At 45.7% G+C, this 20,105-nt stretch overlaps 1 long non-coding RNA gene across 1 annotated transcript; it reads left to right on the top strand.

Annotated features, from left to right (window-relative positions):
- Positions 1–1,379: 1,379 nt before the first annotated feature.
- On the top strand, positions 1,380–18,386 carry LOC117073111. The gene is made up of 3 exons (XR_004433111.1): positions 1,380–1,510; positions 15,140–15,145; positions 18,377–18,386. It is a non-coding gene; the product is annotated as an uncharacterized LOC117073111 (long non-coding RNA).
- The last annotated feature ends 1,719 nt before the right edge of the window (positions 18,387–20,105 follow it).

The raw sequence follows: 20,105 nt of genomic DNA, 5'->3' as shown, positions 1-20,105 counted from the left end.
AGTTTTTTAATGAACAGGCTTAGCCCTTGCAGTGGGACTTGCTGCTTCCTGGCGACCACTGAGTACCTGAAGACTCAGCCCAGGTGTCAGAGCAGGGCAGGGTGGGCCACTTGCTGAGGTCTCCATGCAGCTGAAGCAAGGCCTGTAGAAAACATCCACAGCCACACTCACACCTGTCCCAGCTCCATTTTTAACTTGAGCAATTATTTTAGCATGAGTTAGAAAGAAGCTGCATTTTCACTTTGAATTTCCTTTGTATGGGGAAATCTCGCAAGCTCGTTGCTTTTCTACTTAGCACGTTCCCAGCACTGTTCTGAGTGCTCTGCAAGTATTGGGTTCATTCCCCAAAATAAGTGCTCTTTCAGATTCTTAACAAATAAAACAAATGTAAATACTTCCTTTGTGATCCATCACAGACATGTATGCAATTTGTATATCTGAATGTGATGCAAGTGTGACCCGAATGATTTTCTCATCTACATGTTTATTTCAACGCCATATTCCTACTGAGAAATCAAGTAATTGATCACTACAATGGAGAAAATAGTTTTTTAAAGTAATTTTTGTTTCTTAAAAATAATCTCTTCTTTCATTCTCGAGGTTTCCTGATGGTTGTGGTGCCAGAGAAGACACTAAACCCAGGGCCTTTCCTGCCTATCCTGTCCTGGGGTGTGGGGCCTGAGGGGCGCCCATGGCTGGGCTGAGTGTGTTTCTGCCTCCGGATCCACGGAGCAGCACCCCCTGCCTTTGCTCTCTTATGGAGCTGTGAGAATTAAAACGCCACTTGGAGGGAGCCCTGTGTAGAACTCGGAGTTGGAGGAGATGAGGATGAAAGGGTATTTATTTAAGTGGAATGAAAGGCATAGGCCTCTTGGGAGCCATTACGTCACCAGCTGTGGGCAATGTCAGGAATGAATGGCTTTTTCCTACCTGAATTTATCATCTTTGGGGTTCTTTTCTAGCTCCCTGCTGCACAGTTCTCCTCCCAACACCTTCATCTCCTCAACCCCCATTCCTGACCTTGCAGATTCCCTCCAGAGCAAGCTCGTCTAACTTGCCGCCCGCAGGCCACACGCTGCCCAGGACGACTTGAATGCGGCCCAACACAAATTTATAAACTTTCTTAAAACATTATCAGATTTTTTTGTGAATTTTTTTTTTTTTTTTTTGCTTATCAGCTATCATCAGCATTCATGTATTTAATGTGTGGCCCAGGACAATTCTTCTTCTTCCAGTGTGGCCCAGGGAAGCCAAAACTTTGGACACCCCGCTCTGGATGTTCTTGGTTTCCTTTTCCTAATAGAAACTTCCACTTCTGAGTCTCACTCCCTTCGCCTGCTGGTCTCCTCCAGAGAAGAAAGGTCCCTTCACATCACAGTCATGACTCGCAGTGGGGCCTTCTCCAGGCAACGTGGACTTTCCCTGTGGTCCTCGGTCAGTGGGGGGAGTTTCAGCCCCAGTGGAGGCTAAAGGGAGTGGGAAATGCCTTTCCTCTTTCATTCGCAGCACAGTAGATGAGATGCTCAGTCATGTCTCAGCCTGCCCTTACGGCCCCCTGGGAAGCGAAACACCTCCCGGCCATGCGGGGGCGCTCTCCCGTGTGCCACGCGATTCTTCCGGCTGCTCTACCGGGACGCCGCCGTCTCAACTGCCCTGAGGGCTCCACAGGGTCTCCTGTCCTAATCTTGGTCGTCTTATGGAACCTCACAATTCTTCTACCTCTTTGAAATTGAGGAGCTCTGTGCTGGGTCAGACCCCGAGCTTCCTACAGTGGCTTCTTCTTGCAGAAGGGCCAGCCCCAGGCTGGTGGCACGGGAGCTCGTGGGACTTGGCTCTTGGTACCTGCCTTGCTTGGAACATGTGTGCTTCTCTCCGCCACCTCGTCAAGACCCTCCCTTGAGACCTGGTCCTGTGTCCCCTTGTTCTGCGGGGCACTGGCCCGGCTCACAGGAGCTCATGCATTCACGAACCCGTTCCCGGCATGCAGACCCTCAGAAGGATCTGTGCGTTCATGGGAGACGCCCTTCCTGGTCCTGGCAGCACCCGGCCTTCTCCACACCTCTGATCTGCGAGCGAAAGCGACTTCCTTCATGTCATTTCACACGTTCTCTTACGGGGTGATGCATTAGTCCTCTCTTCCCAAAACAGAAATTTTTTAGAGGAAAAAACTGCAGTAATATAAACAGCCAGCGTTTACTGTGTGGTTAGCACAGCACGTGATAGGAATCATTCTAGGCGCTTTTTTTTTTTTAGACGGAGTCTTGTGTTGTTGCCCAGGCTGGAGTGCAGTGTTGCAATCTTGGCTCACTGTAACCTCTGCTTCCTGGGTTCAAGCAATTCTGTCCCTCAGCCTCCTGAGTAGCTGGGATTACAGGCGCCCACCATCACGTCTGGCTAATTTTTGTATTTTTAGTAGAGATGAAGTTTCACCATCTTGGCCAGGCTGGTCTTGAACTCCTGACCTCGTGATCCACCCGCCTCGGCCTCTCAATTTAGGCGCTTTACAATCTGATTTAATCCTCACAACGATCACACAACGCAGATTTCGTTATAATCCCATTTTACAGATGAGAAAATTGAGGCCTAGAGAGGCCGGCTAGCTTCCCAAGGCTGCATGGGTTGTGAGTGGTAGGGACTCACAGGACAGATATCAGAGCTTCCTCTCTCAATCCTTTCCCTGTCCTGGCAGTGAAAGTCTGTGTCCCATTCTCCTCCAGAGTCTGGAGTTCACAGTCATCAGGAATTGGGGAAAACTCCGGGAGAATGTGACAGAGCGCCCCAGTGCCAGCACAGGTTGAGGGGATTCAGCATCAGACTGACAGTGTTCAAACCCGGCTGCTCACCAGTGACCCGTGGTAAGCAGGGAAGTGGCGGGAATACCGTGGAATAAACGTGTCTTTTTCATAGGGTTCATCACCACTTGTCCCTGTCTGATCTGGCCTGTGGAATCTTATGCAGCAGGCCCTGTGAACTTAAGGTTACCCTACCCTATTGAGATCCAGCAAGAAAGACCTCAGATGTTTCTTCTTGAACTGGAAGTTTTTAGCAGAAGATCTGGCAGCCATGCTTGTCCAACTCTCTACACAACTAATTTATTAATACAACATGGGCTGCAGGTCCAGTTGATGTGGCTGTGGTTGCACCCTAGAGGACTTACTTTGAGGTTCATGCAGGAAATCCCGGCTATGAAAGCACTGTGAAGTGCTGGGATGCTCCAGCAGTTTCAGCTGAGGGTCTGTATGATCCAGGGGAGAGCTCATGGCCTGGAAGCCGGCAGACCCTCCCTCAGTCCTAACGTTGATGTGAATGTGCTCTGTGATTGCAGGCAAAACACTTCATTTTTCCAAGTCTTTCTGTCGAATGGGCTGATAGCTCTAGAATTGTACAACTTAATTCACCATATAATTATGGACACTTAAACCATATTTATTTAAATATATATTTATGATCCTTGTGTTAGGTTGTTCTTGCATTGCTATGAAGAAATACCTGAGGCTGAGTAATTTATAAAGAGAAGAGGTTTAATTGGCTCATGCACCTGCAGGCTGTATAAGCATGGCATAGGCATCTGCTTGGCTTCCGGTGAGGGCTCGAGAAGCTTTCAATTATGGCAGAAGGGGAAGCCAAAGGGGGAGCTGGCCTACCACATGGCAAGAGGGGGAGCAAGAGAGGGGTGCGCCACACACTTTTTTTTTTTTTTTTGAGATGGACTCATCACCCAGGCTGGAGTGCAGTGGCCCGATCTTGGCTCACTGCAAGCTCTGCCTCCTGGGTTCAAGCCATTCTCCTGTCTCAGCCTCCTGAGTAGTTGGGACTACAAGCGCCCGCCACCACGCCTGGCTAATTTTTTGTATTTTTAGCAGAGATGGGGTTTCACCGTGTTAGCCAGAATGGTCTCGATTTCCTGACCTCGTGATCCGCCTGCCTTGGTCTCCCAAAGTGCTGGGATTACAGGCATGAGCCACCGCGTCCAGCCACACACAGTTTTAAACAGCCAGATCTTTCAAGAAATCACCTACTATCCCGAGGACAGCACCAAGGGGATGGTACTCAACCCTTTATGAGGGTCCCGCCCCCGTGATCCAATCAGCTCCCACCAGGCTCCCCTTCCAACACTGGTGATCACATTTCAACATGAGATTTGGTGGGGACACGTATCTAAACTATGTCAACCCTAATTTTTTAAAAAAAATCTGTGCATTGCTGTAGCAGATGCTTTTAAAAGTTTGTCTACATTGACATTGAGAACGCAAAGAAAGTACTTTGAAATGATTCGCATCACATTTCTTACCTTCCGTCTTTTGTGATTGTTAATTCAAGGCTCCTTAAACAATATCTGCGTCATTTGAAACTTTAGCGAGTGTGGCAGAGTCTTGAACAGAGGACAGATCTATCCCAAACGTTTTCATCTATTCACTCCTACTTCCAGTTGGCAAAATACAACTCTCTTCCTTCTGATATTTTCAAGAGAGTTCAGGAGATTTTAAAACCAATGGCATTGCAGTGAAAAGCATTTTATTTATTATACTGGTGTTGAGATTTCAAACCAGTTTGGTTATAGTAGATTTTCACTGTTTAAAATGGTTTTAGTTGATGATTTTTTTCATGCAAAATATAGCTGTCAAATATATACAATTCATAAAGTATGAAAACTGTGTGTATGGTCTCCGCAGGTGCAGAAAGGAAGTAAGATGCTCCTACCCCCATCCCATCCCCAGCATCACCTCTCTCAGGGCAGCCAGCCCCTCACAGTGGACGTGGTCCTTCCTCCCTCTTTGTGCCAGACTTGCTCTAGCAACTAGGAGTCCCCCGAGGACAAAAGTAACTGGCAGCCCAGACTCCCTGGCATCAAGTCACCTGAGATGGGAAGGACATTGCTGACATGATTAAGTGCCAGAGCCATGCTTTTCTGAGTAGGCTTTGTCTAGGAAGAGAGTGAATAGAAGTCAAGGAGACAGGTGAGCTACAGATACCTGTGAGTTAAACCTGAGAATTTGAAGTGCATTTAAACAAACACAAGTATGTATGTTTTTGAAATTTAAGTTTGCAAATCCAGGGAATAACTGGAAGCTTGAACTAACACGTCTTTCTAAAAATCACTGAATTGAAACCAAAGTAATTAAAACATCTGTGATCTAAATTGTACTTAGTATGAGTTCATCATCTTGCATTAGGCATAAGTATTTGAAAGAGGTTAGGGAAGGCAATCAAAGACTGAGGGGTAGGTGTGTTCTACCCTGGGGGTCAGGGCAACCCTAAATTCTTCCTTTTTCTCCTTTTTAACCAGCGGAGGTGGAAGGTGAGGGGTGAAAGTCCTCTCCACCCTAGGGCTCGCTGGGGGCCTAGTTCCAGGCCCCACTGGCCTGAGTGTGGGGTCTCTGCTCTAGCTGAACTTTTCTGCTGCAGGGTAAATTCTTGATCTTGATCATTCTTCTGTGAAGATGGAGACAGCCAGTTCATACTCATCTACGTTTGCACTGTGCGTGTTTTATGTTAATACACGTCATTCTTTACCTGGCTCTTCTACTGGAAGGAAGTTCCAAACTCTGAAGTGAGCCTCTCCCAGCCCTGTCTGGGGGTTGTTTGCTAGGCCCTCCTGATTCTTCCTAACGGTCTTCTAAAACAGAGAGGCCCAGGCTGGACCAGTGTTGACAGCAGCGGTGAGGTCGCTTTTGTTCCCCTGCATTCCAGGCTCCAGCAAGAAGATCCAATTACATTGTTTTTGTTTTGTTTTGAATAACAGAACTCTGAAACACTCTTTTCTCAGCATCTATGATTATTCAATTCTTTTTTTGGTCATTTTTTGTGCCTTTCCCAGTCTCCCTTCGGGCTTGTCTCTGTGGGCTGTTCGTTTCCCTCTGGCCTGCAGCGTTGCCCATGGTGAAGACCCGGTTGAACCAAGAAGCCGTGGAATCATTAGGATATCAGAGTGCGGACCTGCCTGTTCCCCTACACTCAGGCTTCCCAGAGGCTCCCTGGATGGACAGCCCCTGCTGGAATTCCTCCAAAGCCTGAAACCTTGGCCACTTTACAAAGCCGCGTTCTCCATCGCTGGGCAGCTCTGCTCGTCCGACCGCTGTCTGCTCCCTGAGCCTTCTCCCCATTCGTTCTAGGCCCACTCACAGCTTCTCCTGACAAACAAGGATCCAGTACAGCAACCAGGGAAGCTGATTTGGGGCCAGTGCACACTCACCCTAGCATCCCTTATGATTCGCTTCCTAAGGACACTCCCCTTCCTCAGACAAAAAGAGGTCAGCAGTGCAACACCTGATTTCTGAAAGTTAGTGCCAGGAAATGCAATCGAATTTATTTCTATTTGAGAGGGGTGCTAGATGAAAGGAAGTGTGAATATCTCCCCTGGGGTCTGAGCTTTCCTGCCCCTTCCCCTCTTCTGAGAGCCCTTCCTTTAAGCTGTGTGTGTGTGTGTATGTGTCTGGATGGAGGAACCAGGGACACCCCCCAGGTAAACTACAGAGCAGAAGACGCTTGAAACACTGCCCATTCCCACCCCCACCCCCAGTATCGCCTCCCCCCACCCCAACCCCACCCCCGGCATTGCCTCCCCTGGGGCAGCTGGCCCCTCACAGTGGATTTGGTCTTTCTTCCCTCCTTGTGTCAGACTTGCTCTAGCGACTAGGAGTCCCCCAAGGACAGAAGTGACCGGCAGCATGGACTCCCTGGCATTGAAGCACCTGAGATGGGAAGGACATTCAGCTCAAGCCCCTTCCCTTGGACGAGGACACGGGCCCAGCCAGTCACCTGTCCACAGCCACACTAGCTTCCGAGCAGCCCCACAAGGCCAGCCACAGCCTCTCCTCTTCCAGAAAATTCACATTTTAATCTGCAGCCATGAGAATAAGGATAGAATTTCCGGGAGAGTCTCAGTCTCTAAGGGAGAGGGACCCTCTGCCTGGGTGCCTCACCCTAGGAACTAGAGGTAGCAATGTAGGCACCCTTATCACAGGAATGAGGCTGTGCTCAGCAAAAGCTTTTACTTCAACTTTCAGGACACCAAGAAAATGTGAGAGTATAATTTCCCAGGCTTGTGATGGACTGTATTGATCCCCTCCAACAGATTAAAAAAGAAATTGTTTCTCTTCAGTTGAATATCAGTTTTTCTTGAAGCTATTAACTGTCCGTGGCCTGAATTTGAACTTTCTGTTTTTGATGAGTGTGAATGCTGCCAGTGAATAAATTAGATTCTCTGTGCTGTGCCCTCCTCTGCCCAAGTATGGTTTTGCAGGAGCCAAACATAGGGAACTTTCAGACATCTGTCCTTGAAAATGCAGCACTGCGAAACCCAGAGAGAGGCTTGGCTGGTTTTTGGGCAGAGATAGAGTGCCTGCTTCAATTTGATCCCAGTCTCATCACTGAAGTGTTTGTGCAGTTTTTGACATTTATTTGAAATGAGAGAGACATTTTACACATTTTAGTTTTCGTGTAATATTCCAGACTATAATTATCCGTGACTGGCATTGGGATCTATTCACCCCAAGCAAAAATAGAGCACACAGTTTCTCTCGTAGTGCACCTGACATTGTATCCCAGAGCTGCTTTCTCCTTGGAAGTAGAATAGGCTCTCAATGATATCAGAGATGTTCGTGTCTGTCTGAAACAGATGTGGATGATGAATCATGTTTGGCAAGGATTATAGATGTTGTTGCAGGAAGAACCAAGTGCCAGGAGCATTTGTGCTGAAGGTGGAACCTGCTTCTGACAATACCCCAAGTCTACATCTCTCTAGTTTTGTGGTCGTTTTTGTGGAGGGTGATTTTCTTATACGTCTTCCTAATGGATACCTACAAAGGCAGGCTGAACCTGGGAGCAGTGCCCATTATTCTAGCAAACAATTTGGGGAAACAACACCTGGATAAATACTCGTCCACCTGGACCCTCCTTCTCTGCCTCCTCTCTGTTCCTGTTGTCCACAAGAGTGTGAGAGCCTAGATAGCAGGGACTGCACCCCCCTCTTTGTACACTGGGGGTAGTGCAGTGATGCGGGCCCTTTCAGAACATGTGTGCACTTGCCCTGCCTGGGACATCGAAATGGCAGGGCGTGGGTGGGGTTAGGTCTTCCACAGACAGGTGTATAGCATTGATTTCACCTGAATGTCAGCATTAGCCTCTCAAAACTTTTATGTTTTTGTTTGTTTGCTTATTTTTAAGGAGGTAGCATAGAAGAAAATAAAAATCTTGACCACTAGGATGGATCGATGCTTACTCTAGCTTTCAAAAGAGCAAAGGGAAGTTGCTGTGGTTGAGTGACTGTCAGTTGTGTTAGTTACTATCAGGTGCTTGGCTGCGTGCATGTCATCTTTCTTAATCCTTTAAACGACCCTAGGAGGTGGGGTTAGAATAGTTGTCTTGGGGCTGTAGACACTGAGGATTCCTAAAAAATTGAGTCAGTACTTGTTGGGGGCCTCCATGGCAGAGGCCTTGATTATCATGAGTGCTTACACCCACCTGTGCCAAGGCGTGAGCCTGACAGAGACTGGAGAGAGGAGTACACCTTGTCTTCCTCCTCCGCCAGTGCTCAGAGTTATCGTTCTTTTTCAGTCCTCGTCTTAGTGAGGGCCACAGTTTCCAGCTGTCCTTTGCCCATCTCATCCCAGGACTGTTCACCGAGGACTCCTGCCCTCCAGGCCTCTGAGGCCCTCCACCAGCTCCCACCCCACTGGACTATGGAAACACCTGCTACCTTCCAGGCCCACACTTGAGCACCTCCAGCCTGGAGAGCCTTCTTGCCCCAGGTGGCCCCCATAGGTCAGGCACCCCTCCCGTGGGCCCCCACGGCTCTCACCCCTATCCCAACACTGTGGCCTAGGAACTCCCTGCCTGCTGGTCCGAGTCCTCCACCAGACCAGCGATTCTCTACTGGGGGTGATTTTCCTCCCAAGGACATTTGGAAAGCCTGGAGACATTTTTGCTTGTTATGACAGGTGGTGCCACTGGCATTCAGTGTACAGAGACCAAGAGCATTGCTAAACATCCTCCCATGCCCAGGATGGCTCCCAGGACAAAGGATTAACCACTCCAAGATGTCAGTCATGCTGAGGCTGAGAAAGCGGAGCTGCCCTGGACAGAGCCCATGGCTTGTATCCCTCTGTTCTTAATGATTCGTACATAGAAGTGCTCAGTAAATATTTGCTGAATACTGTTGAATAAACCTCCTGTTAACTTAGAAGAGTGGAGGAAATTCACATTCATCATACCTTCCATCACATCATTTGATACCCCGATGTGTTAAATGTATTATCATCAAGCTAAACATCACCATGGAGAATTCTTCCCCACTCCCTGGCGCTGCAGGAGCTCCATCTCTGTGGAGTGAACTATGTTCTATATTTAGACGAAACTCTGTAGCAGGAGGTTGTAACTATTAGCTGAAGCTGTCACTCTATTTTATTTTATTTTTTCCCCCTGAATATGCCACTTGGACTGTGTAGCATGGTTAGGCAAACCACATTATTGTAAATTAACCACGCTTAGTAAATGACCCTAACTTAAGAGCTACTTCATAGGGAACATTCTCATGATAACTTCCAGGGAATTCTTCTTCTATTGTTTGTTCAAAGAGACTTGAGTTAAGAAAAAAGAAAGCAGATTTAAATCAATACCAGTGAGGTCCCTTACGGTAAAATGGGAGGGTTTCCACAAGGACCAGAGACATCCAGCTGGGTGAACTCAGTGGAAGAGAGAAAGTGTGTGGATAGGGAAGATTCTTTTGAAGCCAGTGAGCAGTGACAATATAGAAAACAGTGCAATGTACTTTAGTTAAGGGGAGGGCTGGCAAGAATTGAGAAACCCTTCTATGCAAAGAAAACGTATAGATAACCTGTTGGCCAACTGCTTTCATTCTACCGAAAAATTTTAAGGATCTTTAACCTGTTATTTGATTTTATTAATTTTTTTAAATGGAGTACTTTATTTTTTCAGCTTTATTGAGGTATAATTGACAAAAATTGTGTATATTCAAGGTATGCCATGTAGTGTTTTGATGTATGTATACATTGTGAAATGATTATCAAATCAAGTAATGAATATTTTCATTACTTCACATAAGTACCTTTTTGTGTGTGTTGCGAATACTTAGGAGCTATCCTCCTAGCAAATTTCGAGTATTCAATACTTTATTATTATTATTATTTTATGATTTTGAGTCAGAGTCTTGCTCTGTCGTCCAGGCTGGAGTGCAGTGGTGTGCTCTCTGCTCGCTGCACCCTCTGTCTCCGGGTTCAAGTGATTCTCCTGTCTCAGCCTACAGGGTAGCTGGGATTACAGGCGCATGCCACCATGTCCGGCTAATTTTTTACTTTTTACTAGAGATGGGGTTACACCATGTTGGTCAGGCTGGTCTCGAACTCCTGACCTCAACTGATCTGCCAGCATCAGCCTCCCAAAGTACTGGGATTACAGGCATGAGCCTCAATACATTATTTTTAATGACAGTCACTATGCTGTACATTAGGTCTTCAGAAATTTTTCATCTTATAAGGGCAAGTTTGCGCACTTTGACCAATATCTCCCCACTCCCTGGCCCCTGGTAACCACCCTTCTGCTCTCTGCTTCTGTGACTTTGCCTTTTTTAGATTCCACATATAAATGAGACCACGCAGCATGTGTCTTTCTGTGTCTGGCTTATTTCACTTAGCCTACTGTCTTCCAGGTTCATCCATGATGTCCCAAATGACCGCTTTCCTTCCTTTCCTAAAGCTGAAGAGTACACCATCGTGTATACGAGCCACATTTCCTTCATCCATCCGCTGATGGACACTTCGGTTGCTTCCTCTGCTGGCAATTGTGAATAAGCCGCAGTGAACGGGGGTGCAGAGAGCTCTTCGACACACTCACTTCAAAGCCTTTGGCTGTATGCTCAGAGCTGGGATTGCTGTATCATATGGTAGCTCTAGTTTTCATGTTTTGAGGAACCTCCATACTGTTCTCCATTATGGCTGTACAATTTACATTCCCACCAACTATGTACAAGGGTTCTTTGGTCTTCAGCCTCATCAACATTGGCTACCTCTCTTTTTTTAAAAAAATAAAAACCATGCTAACATGTGTGAAGTGATATCTCATTGTGGTTTGGATTTGTGTATTCATGGTAATGATGTTGGGCACCTTTTTACATGTTTGTTGGATATTTGTAAGTCTTCTTTAGAAAAATGTCTATTCAGGTTCTCTGTCTTTTTTTTTTTGACATAGTAGGAGCTTATAGATTTTATTTATAATTGTTTCTCTTTTAAAAACATTAACATATAAAACTTGTATATGTTTATTATGTACAACGTGGTGTTTTGAAATATTTATACATGTGGGAAGTCAAGATTGTGCTAATTAACATGAATTATCTTATATACTTATTATTTTTTGTGTGGAAAACACAAATTTCTCTGTTAGCCTTTTTTAAGAATACAATACATTGTTATTAATCACAGTCACCATGATGTACAATAAATCTTTGAAATTATTTCTTCAATCTAACCAAAATATTGTATTCTTTAAGGAACATATCCCGTTTCTCCTCTTCCTCACTCACCCACCTCTCTCCCCTGGTAGCCACCACTGTACTCTCTGCTTCTGTGAGTTGGGCTATTTTAATTCCACATGTAAGTGAGATCACGCAGCATTTGTCTGTCTGTACCTGATTTTTTTAGCCTAACATAATGTCCTATAGGCTTATCTATGTTGTAGCAAATGACAGCATTTCTTTCCTTTTTTTTATTTTTATTTTTTATTATACTTTCAGTTCTAGGGTACATGTGCACAACGTGCAGGTTTGTTACATATGTATACTTGTGCCATGTTGGTGTGCTGCACCCATTAACTAGTCAGCTGGAAACCATCATTCTCAGCAAACGATCGCAAGAACAGAAAACCAAACACCGCATGTTCTCGCTCATAGGTGGGAATTGAACAATGAGATCACTTGGACTCTGGAAGGGGAACATCACACACCGGGGCCTATTACGGGGAGGGGGAAGCGGGGAGGGATGGTATTGGGAGTTATATCTCTGTCCATTTTTAAAACTTGATGACCTGTGTTTTTTTTTCTACTGAGTTGTGTGAGTTCCTTGTATATTTTGATATTAATTCCTTATTGACTACATGGCTTGCAAATATCTTCTCCTATTCTATAGGTTGCCTTTAATTCACTACTTTAAATCTGCATGACTAACGGGTGCGTTAGCCACTTCTCAGAAATGAAACTCATGAACTATATTGCAGCTCAGCATTCTTAGTAGGTGTTCACAGTGTCACTTTTGGATGGCACTAAAATGGAATCAATCAATTAATTAAAAGCTGACTCATTCCAGAAAGGATTTCTGAAGTGAAATACACATAGTGTAAAATCAGGACAGATTTTACGGCCAACATAAGATAAAGGTAATATGAAATCATCAGTGGAATCAGTACTCAAAAATGGACCATCAGGATCTGCACAGCTGGTCAAGGTGAGTCAAAACTCAGGGTTCAGTGTGTTTTTGCTGCAAAGCAAAGAGGATATGGCCAAGTATAAGAGGTATGGTGTCCCTAAGTTAAAGTAGTCAAAAATGGAAGTAATCAGTAATATCAGAAGCCCTTATGCCACAGATCTCCAAGGCAGTATGAGAATTAATCTAAATTGAATTAAGAAAAGAACAGTGTTCATGAACCTAATCACAAGATAAATCAAATCAGTTTTAACTTATATGTGGTTTTGGTAATTGTAGGAGTGAGGAAATGGCCAGCTTGTAAATATCTTTCAAAATTGGAAAGGCAGTTGCTAAACATCTCGGAAAAAACCACCAGGTTAACTCTTGAGAGTCCAATCAGTGTGTGAACATCTAAGAGTGACCAACTTACCTCTATTTTTAGGCCTTGTGCAAATATGCTAGAAAAGGAAGAGTTTTCATTTCTCCACATTTAGCAGTCAAAATGTACAAAAAGGGCATGGATCAACTTTGGCCATTCTTATCCTCAGTGACTTTCAGTACCTAAACTATAGGTTACAAAATTGTTACTGACTATCCAAGACGTTCTCTGCTTGTGAGACACTGGGAAACTGGGATCACATGGGTGGTTGTTCTGGAGTCTCAGACGTCAATCTTCTGAGGCAGGATGCACCATGTCTGTATTCTGGGGATGGCCTTAGAGCTGTGCTGTCCAGTATGGCAGCCGTTGGTCACATGTGGCTACGGAGTCCTTGGCAGGTGGCTAGTGTGAATTCAGATGCACTGTATGTATAAAGTAAGGGACTTAATATGAAAATAAGAAAGAATGCAAGATATTTTCTTCTTAATTTAAAAAACTATTACATTTGAATTGATAATGTTTAGACATATTGGATTAACAAAATATATTATTAAATGAATCTCACCTGGTTCCTTTTTCTAATTGTTTGTGTGTCTCCCAGAAAATCTAAAACTGCAGGGGCCAGGCGTGGTGGTTTATGCCTGTAATCGCAGCACTTTGGGAGGCCGAGGTGGGCCGATCACCTGAGGTCAAGAGTTTGAGACCAGCCTGGCCAACATAGTGAAACCCCATCTCTACTAAAAATACAAAAATTAGCCAGGCGTGGTGGTGTGTGCCTGTAATCCCAGCTACTCAGGAGGCAGAGGCAGGAGAATCACTTGAATCAGGGAGGTGCAGGTTGCAGTAAGCTGAGATCGTGCCATTGCACTCCTGCCCAGGCCACAGAGCGAGACTCTGTTTCAAATTTAAAAAAAAAAAAAAGAAAAGAAAATCTAAAATTGCATATATGGCTTGCATTATTTTCTATTAGACAGCACTGGCGTAGAACCACAGTCAGATTCTCAAGTTGGTCTTTTGTCCCATGTATAAGAACTTCTGTATTAGGACTTTACTGACACATTGGTAATGCGACTTTACAAAGAAAAGGCACATCACCTCAAATCTCTAATCCAGAGGTAATTAACATTGTTAACATAATTTTGATATGATCTCTTCTTCTGTGTGCCTTTTGTGTATGTTTATGTAGTGTGACTAAAGAGACATATATTATATTGTTTTATTAAAACTTAAATTACATCACAAATTTTCTCCTATGCATTATTACAAGTTGAAAAGCAACATTTATGGCAATGTAGTATTTCAACCATGCAAGCACCATAATTTATTTAAGGGTATTTCTTTCACTTTTTCTTTTTTTTTTTTTTTCTTTTTTGACTGAGTTTTGCTTTTGTCGCCCAGGCTGGAGTGCAGGTGTATGATCTCAGCTCACTGCAACCTCTGCCTCCCTGGTTCAAGTGATTCTCCTGCCTCAGCCTCCTGAGTAGCTGGGATTATAAGCACCCACCACCATGCCTGGTTAATTTTTGTATTTTTAGTAGAGACACGGTTTCTCCATGTCAGCCAGGCTAGTCTCGAACTCCTGACCTCAGAAGATCTGCTGGCCTCAGCCTCCCAGCATGCGGGGATTACAGGCGTGAACCACCGCGCCAGGCCTATTTAAGTGTATTTCTATTGTCTGTCATTTAAATCACGTTGTGTTAATCGTTATTATAAGTAATGCTATAGTAAATATCTTCTACTTATGTATTTTGTAGCTAGTGACTTTCCCTTAGTATAGATTCCTAACTATTGGAGCAAAAAGTAAAACACTATTGAGACATGTTGCTGAATTGCTCAGCCGCGGGATTTCTCTATCTGCCCTCTATAAGCATCAGTTTAATTTAATCACGCCAGTATTGAATAGGAGCATTTCAGAGTATCTTCCACTGGATTCGAAAATCATGTTACATCAGCACCTCATGTTCATTTCTTTTATTGTTACGGAGGTGGAATATTTTTTGATATTTATTCTTTATTTTTCATTTCTTTCTGGTTTACCTTTTCTTTGTTCATTTTCTAATACAATGTTGTATGTTACTTATTGATGTAAGTATGGACCATGTATCTTCATATGTACCATTTTCTCAGTGTGTCACATAGTTTGAATTTTGTGATTCCTATTTTATGTCCATGCATTGTTAATTTCCAGGTGTGAGAAATCAGTGGATCCTGCACTCTGAGTGCCCTTCCATGACTTTCATGTAGAGCTTTGTTAAATACCCATTTATGTCTTTCCAGCTCATTAAAATTCTTACTGTTGACACTTAAATTTCACTTATTCTGAAATTAAGTTTGTGTATATCAGCCAGTAGTGTGATGGCAATTGTTTAGCAACTGTTTAGCAAGTGTCTCTAGGGGGGAAAAACCCCACACAACCTTGATGTGTAACATTTGCTGCTTTCTGTGGTGTAAATACTCCCAGATGGCCAATTCCCAAGCTTTCGCTGATGGTGGAGCAGGGAGGGGAGGTGCACCGTCGGCTCTGGTTCCAGCATACAGGTGGATTTGTGAGACATTCCCTTGGTGAATTTTTCCCAACAACTTACTGCATATGCATTTCTTTCGTTTGTACTATAGAATCCATTTGTATATATCCCGTGATGTGATTGAGTTCTGTTAATTCTATCCCTTGATATATTTTTAGCTCAGTTAATAGTTATTGAGTGCAGGACCAGTCTTTGATTTGTCTTTGTTTTTTATGAGAGATTTTGGTGGAATTAGTATCCCAACTATTTCACCCACCATCTCCATTTTTTGAATTTTCTTTTTTGGTTATTGTCACTTATTTGTCATTAAAGCGTATGTTGGATTCATTTTTTAAAGTTTCCAAATAGAAATCTTACTGAAATTCTGTTAAACCTGAATTGACGTGTGTGCAAAATCCAGCCTCGGAAGCACTGCCACTCTATGCTTCTCCTGGTGCAGTTTTGTGGGTCCTCTTCCCTTCTCAGACACCTTGTGGCACGTTCTTCTCAGTGGGAAAATGAAGAGACGGAGGAGGGAAATGACGGAGAAAGCACAGGGCGGGTACGTGGTGGGCAGCGGGAGGTAGACACTCGGATCAGGTAGCCTTTGCCCACAGTGGGAATGGCAGCAAAACTGGGGAAGGAGCCCTCGTAATATTTTGACACAGTTATATTTTTATAAGACTTGCAAAAGAGAGATGCATTAATCACAATGCATTTGAGTTGCCGTCTTTCTCTATCACATTTGCCTTCATGTTCTGTGATGCTGGATTCACCACAATACCCTGGGTCCAGCTGAGGCAAAGTTGAGCTGGAAATACGGTAATTTGGGTTCATGGGATAGGTATTGTGATTCACAGCCAGCTGAGTGTGGGGCTGGATACTGCTACCCATCCAGGTATAGAAATGTCTTCCAGAAATACCTCTCAGGGCCGGAGGTTCCGCAGCTGTGTGAAGGACCCTCTGGAATCTGAGACATTCCCTTGGTAAATTTTCCCAACATACGCAGCAGCGGAGGAGAAACAGAGTTTCGAGTGTCAGGGGCAGGAGCTAGTCTGTGGGAAATTCTTCCAGTCATAAGCCACGTGAGGAGCACGCGGTTGCTCTAAACACCCAGTCAACAGGCCTGTGTCCTCCTGATGGAACATACTTTCCCAGGCAGTGTGTGAACACTGAAATGCAGCCTACACTCTTCTCACGATGTTGTAAACTGTAAGAACGAGAACGCATCAGAATCCCTGCAACTGTGGCCTGCCTCCGGACACTGTGGGCCTGTGGGGAGCCGCCCTCTCAGCCGTTCTGACACCCCTTGTGACGTCATCGCACACTGGGTGCTTCTGGTCTTAGACTCATTCTGCCCATTCCCAACAAAATGGCAGGAAAAATGGCCACCAACGCAGTGACACAGCTTGAAGACACAAGCGCTCCAGTGACAAAAATTATAAACACACTCACAAAGAAGTCAGTAAGACGTTTGATACTCAGTTAAGTTGCTCAGGGAAGCAGAGTGGCAACTTTAACATTCTCTCAACCTACTCTCACCTGTGCCTCTGTTTCCTGTAACTTTCATGTTGACCATCGTACAATTAGAATACAGTGGGAAACACTGATCCCACTGGAAGACAGAAACATAAAGTGAAAAATGGGAGGTTGGACTTTCAAAACGCCATCAGCCCTTCTACACCACAGCAAATAAAAACTCTGAGGGTCTCAATAATGCAGAATCACAGTACCCAAAAATGAAAGACAATTAAAATAACAACAGAAGAGAAAAAGAAAATTGTAAGGATCTTCTTAAACGAGAAACAAAGGCAACAGATGGGAGGGATATAAAGAAAACCAATCTGTATGATCCATAGACACCAGATGTGAAGAACCGACTTTACAAAACTGTCATACGAAGAGGGCGGGAAGTGCAAGAAGAAGTGTCAGGAAGGTGTGCTGCCGAGTAGGGAGGTCAAAGTCTCATTCTGTAAAATGCTGCAGTGTCTGCTGTATTTGTCAATTGTTAAGAACTTGTATTTTGTTGTACTCTCTTCTCATTCTAAGTGAAGATTCACTCCGTATATGATTTTGCAATTAGGGTTTGTATTATTTTTCTTAAACGGGTGCCCCAAACTGTAACACCTTGGGCCAAGAGAGCTCAGATCTGCCCTTTTGTTAGGCATGGCTTTGCTGCTGACGACCCCTCTCACATTTATTTCATTTGCTGACAGTGATCTTTGCCTGGTCCGCGGGCTGCCCAGAGGCCGGTCCTGGTGAGGCATTTTGCTTCCTCACCCCACCATCTCTCTCCCCATGTGTGACGTTTCCTCTCTGCACCCAAGGTTCCTGGCCTTCCTGGTTCGCTGGGACTGGTCACCCAGTGCTACCTGAGAGGCTGGAGAAGGGGGTGGCAAGTGGATCCATGGCTGCAGGACTGCTGTGCCATGCCTGTTGTGCCTTAACGCTACTTTTCATGCATCCTTTGTTACTTCCTTTCTTCTAGTCCCGCACCTCCCGTTGCCTTCCAAAGTGCTTAACGTCCATGACACAGTCCAAGACTTAACCAGTGGAAGGGTACTAAGTTGTTTCAGGCTCAGGAGAATGGAGAATTCTTGAAGATCGGAGCGGGAGGGGAGGGAGCAGGTTCTGGGCCTGGAAAAGATGCTGCATCCTGCCTCCTTGGCTCCACTAGGCAAACAGCACACAGCTGGGAAAGGGATTCGATTCTTTTATGTATTTATTTATTTTTGAGCATCTGAGTCCTGCCTTTCATCTGCACATCTACACCTGACTGGCTCACAACCTAGCCTCTCCTCCCTCCTGTCCACACTCTCCCAGTCTTGTCACCTTTTTCCCTCCCGAGGCTCCAAATCAGGTAAATGCTATCGGTGTTAGCATGTTGGGTGGGATGACACCATGTGCCTTGGGCCATGCACCTGGGGCCATAGGCCCACCCACCCCCAAGACACCAGGGAGCACTCCACACTCTGATCTCACTAGGCCCGGCCCCTCCTCCAGGGGCCCCTTCAGAGAATCTCCAGGGCCTTGAACCACCACCAAAGCTGTATTCCCGAAAGCAGCTGTGCAGGAAGCTCTAGCGTTATCCTCCAGTGCTGGGGAGCGCTGAAAACTTGATGCGCAGTGACGGAGCCAGACACAGAAAATCACTCAGTGCATGGTTCCCTTCCCTGCAATGCCCAGAACGGGCAGATCCACAGAGACAGGAGGTGGATGAGTGGGCCGCCACACAGCGCATGGTTCCCTTCCATGCGATGCCCAGAACGGGCAGATCCAGAGAGACAGGTGGATGAGTGGGCCACAGGCTGGAGTGGAGCAGCAGGGAGGTTGCAGGGATTGGGAGGGACTGTGAACGGGTTCAGGGTTTCTATAGGGGATGATGAAAGTGCTCAAAAGGTGATTGCGGTGATGGCTGCATAACTCTGTGAATGTTCTAGAAACCACTGAATTGTATACCTGAAACTGGTAAGTTGTGTGGTGTGTGAACTGTATCTCAAGAAAGCTGGCGAGGACGGGGTAGACTGCTGCCTAACCTCAAAAGCAGCCACATCGGAGCAAATGAGGCTGCCTCTAAGTGGAGTGAGACCTCAGCCAGGGGAAGACGGGCCCCAGCACCTGCCCCAGCATCGGCCGCCAGGGAGGCTGATCCTAAGGGAGGCAACTGCTCGTCTGTCCTCACAAGCAAGACACGCTCCCTGCAGGCTGCCCAGGGGTGTCAGGAAGAGTGTTCGGCTGGAGGAAAGACCTCCGGGTCCTCGCCCACCCTGTCCTCTTCTTCTTCCCATTGCATTCCCTGCATGTGTTGAGGAAATCTCTGCCGACATAAACTCATTTTCTGAAGAGGGAGCCCAGATTTGCAGGCACGGCTGCCCCAGCACAGGGAATAGAGGCCTCTGGTCTGGGATTTTCTAAAGGCAGTGAATGCAGCCTGGGGGGCTGAAGGAGAAGACGAAATGATCCCCGGCCCTAAGGCACTGAACCCTCACATTCCTCCCTCCTGGTACTGCGGCAGGGCAGGTGCCCCCCAAAATGGAATACAGTCCCATATTACTTAACGATGGGGATACGTGCTGAGAAAGGCATCATGAGGTGATTTCGTTGTCATGCAAACTTCCTAAAGTGCTCTCACACACACCTCGACACCTGGATGAGACAGTCTCTGCACACATGGGCCGGAAGGTGTAGTCCTTGGCTCCCAGACCACAAACCTGGACAGCATGGAACCATATACCGAACACTGTAGGCAACAGTCACACAGCGGTGAGTATTTGTGCATCTAAATACATCTACACAGAAAAGGTACAGTAAAAACACATATGAGAGATAGACAGTGGGACTCCTGTGCGGGGCCGTTACCATGAGTGGAGCTCGCAGGACTGGAAGTTGCTCTGGGTGGGTCAGGGAGTGAGTGGTGGGTGGATGTGAAGGCCTGGGGACATGGCTGCACACACAGTGACTTTACAACACTCTACACTTAGGCTGCACCCCAGTGATTAAAACATTCTCTTTTTTTCTTTTTCTTTTTTTTTTTTTTGGAGATGAAGTCTTGCTCTACCATCCAGGTTGGAGTACAGTGTTGCGATCTCGGCTCACTGCAGGCTCTACCTCCCGGGTTCAAGCGATTCTCCTGCCTCAGCCTCCCGAGTAGCTGGGACTACAGGTGCCCACTACCACACCTGGCTAATTTTTTGTATTTTTAGTAGAGATGGGGTTTCTCCGTGTTAGCCAGGATGGTCTCAATCTCCTGACCTCATGATCCACCCGCCTCGGCCTCCCAAAGTGCTGGGATTACAGTGGTGAACC

The sequence above is a fragment of the Trachypithecus francoisi genome, unplaced genomic scaffold (genome assembly GCF_009764315.1).
Source record: "Trachypithecus francoisi isolate TF-2019V2 unplaced genomic scaffold, Tfra_2.0 Lachesis_group4, whole genome shotgun sequence".
NCBI lineage: Eukaryota > Metazoa > Chordata > Mammalia > Primates > Cercopithecidae > Trachypithecus > Trachypithecus francoisi.
The sequence above is the reverse complement of the archived record's forward strand: the minus strand, read 5'-3'. Positions and strand labels throughout refer to the sequence as shown.